General features: G+C 36.6%; 1 non-coding gene across 1 annotated transcript; it reads right to left on the bottom strand.

Moving 5' to 3' along the window:
* Positions 1-1,111: 1,111 nt before the first annotated feature.
* On the bottom strand, positions 1,112-1,220 carry LOC127185991 (U6 spliceosomal RNA). Its single transcript, XR_007830253.1, has one exon. It is a non-coding gene; the product is annotated as a U6 spliceosomal RNA (small nuclear RNA).
* Positions 1,221-3,043: the final 1,823 nt, after the last annotated feature.

Genomic DNA, 3,043 nt, shown 5'->3' with positions numbered 1-3,043 from the left:
TAGAGTGGTGCTTACCAGAGGCTGGGGAGAATGAGGAAGGAATGGATGGGGAGGAGTTGGTTAGTAGATACTACATTGTAATCAGATGAGAGCAAGAAGCTCTAGTGTTTCAGTTTTTCTATTACCGATTTGTTTGTTGTGTTAGGAAACAAATACAGGCACTCATACATACTAGGCAAATAGTTAAGCAAAGCTACACTCCCAGGCCAACTCAATAGTGTATTACACTATTACCACAGCAACATGAATATATAATTATAATAGACTGGATTTTTCTTCCTCTTTTTGATATATGCTTCAAAAGCTAGAACAAAGGATTTGGAACATTTGCATTACAGAGAAAGCATGGATACTTTAGGAGAGGAATATGCTTACCATGAGTTGAACATTACACAGTACATATATCAGAACAGCATGTGGTACTACATAAATGTATATATTTTATGTGCCAGTTGACAAAATAACATATAAAATAGAAATCTTAACATTATTAGATCAAAAGACACTAAATAATTGTATTCCATTGCTAGAAGTTTTTAAATACCACCTCTGGAATTCTCCACATGACATATCCCAGATGGATAGAGACTTTGACCCCATTCATCCATCATCACTGTTCAAAGCTCTAGGTTCCCTTTACGAGGTGAAAAGATTAGGGCATTTAGCCACTGACACTCACTCATCCTTGTCAAGGGTATTTCTCCAGATATTGGCTCCTGGTCTTCTGGCCTGTCTGGAACTTGGTCCAAATGTGTGCCTGCAGTTTCAGAGGTGCAGGTGTTCATGGGAGGAGGTTGTGGACTCGTATGGAAGTAGGAGCTAGACATGAATAGGAAGCTGAGAACAGAGAGACTGTGTGTAAAGCATCGGCGATTTCACTCCAGGGTCATAAGGGAGAAGGATGCATACCTTGGAGGCAAGAAAATTGGAATACAACTCCTGGTCCCACTATTTAATTTGTTTCTCCATTTTAAAAATGCAATGTTTTTATTTTTCCACTTCTTTATTTCAAAACTGAGTGTGATATGAGCCCCCAGCCTCAAGCTGAGGAGCTATTGACAGGTGATGGTTGCTAAGGGAGGGAGCATCAGTTTTCTTCTTTTTTTAAAAAATAAATATGGAATGCAGCACAGATTTGCATGTCATCCTTGTGCAGGAGCCATGCTATGCTAATCTCTGGATTGCTCCAATTTTAGTGTATGTGGGGAGGAAGTGAGCATGAGTCAATTTTTTTTAAAGAATGCAGTTACTTAATAGATTGACCATGCTCCAGTGGATGTCCCACACCCATCTACATATGGGAAGCACTAATTAGACTCAGTTGGTTACTTTTTAAAAATGAAGAAGGGAAAAGAAAACGAGGACAGAAGTTAAGAGGGAGATTTGTTGGGGTAGGGTCCAGGAGGAATCGGAGGGGGTAAGTGGAGATTGAGCATGGTAGAAATACATTGTGTACAGGTATGAAATTCTCAAATAATAAATAAAAGAGATCATATTAAAACTGAATATTATGACACTACATTCAGCATTTAAGCATTGTTATACCTCAGGCTTCGTGGGACATATATTAAGAATAACATATTTTTACTTTTAGAGTTAGTGGCTTAATGAGGATAGGATAACACAGTAATGAGAGGTAAAGTGACATCCGTTGTTTTCTCTACTAAGTATAAGGGATCTTGCTAGATTCTTCCTCTAAATTAGCTGTCATCCAGTGACAATCCTGCAAGGGAGTTATGGCTGACTTCATCATAAGAATGAAAGTGGCCCTTGGGTAGGGAATGGCTAGTGAAAAATAGCTGGAATTCCTTCTAATATGTGACATGCACCAAGCTGCTGGGGGGAAAGATTGAAAGAAAAATAATTGTTGTGGTGTAATCTGGGCTGGTAACAGAATGAGAAAAAGTCATAAACCAGTGGATGACCCATACCCAAAGGAGAGCCAGTGGTTATCACAAAGTGACAGGGTAGGGAGGTAGGGGTTGATCTGGGAGGAGCTGTGGGTGAATGTAATCAAAATACATCATATGAAATTCTCAAAGAATTTTTAAAAAAGTTATTAGAAAACAGAATATAGTCCATAAGTAAGGCAGCAAATATGTACCTTAAAACTATAGTATGGTTATAAAAAAAGAATAGGAAAATAGGATTACATGATTGATGGCTTTCATATGCCAAGCTAAGGGTTTTCCAAGTGTTTGTCAAAACTTTGGGCACTTGACACTCTCAGAGGAATTTTTCTGGGAGCCATAAAGAATACTTTAACATGCTGATAAGAAGGATCAATTTTAAAATTTTAACAAAGTGTAATTAGAAAGAAGGCCAGACCTCAAAGGAATATATTATATAGACGAAATTCAAAAAAATACTTACTGGGTTGAATACTTAATGGAAGAAAATTGGTGGCTAAGAAAATGAGTTTGTTTTTGTAAGAAACTGAATATTTAATAAGGAAATAAAACAGCAGAAAAGAGGGGGAAAGGTCATGTAGCATATGTTGTGGAGAAACAAACTAGGTTTTTTAAAGTACATTCTCAGTTCAGGTCAAATTCTGAGAGGGCTAAACATTCTTAAGTTGAATATACAGGAAGAAAAAAGAGAAAAAGAGAAAAAAAAAACCCTCAAAGCCCAAATTTCATTTCTGGTAGTTTGTCTCTGGATAAAATCAAATTTACACAAAGAAGAAAATGCAGAAAACATACACATACTTCAAAGGTGTGATTAGGGCAAAGCCAGCACTAGAACTCCATAGATCAAAGTGATCATATGTGAGTCAAATAATTTAAAAAAAAAAAAAAAAACCCTACAGGAACATAAAAATTATATAATATATACTATAACTGTGAAAAATAATGTTCGTTTTTTGTGACTGATGTAACAAATTGTCACAAAATTAGCTTCTTAAATAATACGAATGTATTATTGTACAATTCTGGAGGGTTCTAAGCGCAACACAGGTCTCAATGGGTTCAAATCAAGGTGCACTTCTTTTTAAGTACTAAAATGAGTTTCCTTTCCCTTTTCAGCCTCTAGGGGGAGCCCA

Source organism: Acomys russatus, chromosome X (genome assembly GCF_903995435.1).
Source record: "Acomys russatus chromosome X, mAcoRus1.1, whole genome shotgun sequence".
NCBI lineage: Eukaryota > Metazoa > Chordata > Mammalia > Rodentia > Muridae > Acomys > Acomys russatus.
Note: the sequence above shows the minus strand (reverse complement) of the source record. Positions and strands in the feature narration are given on the sequence as shown.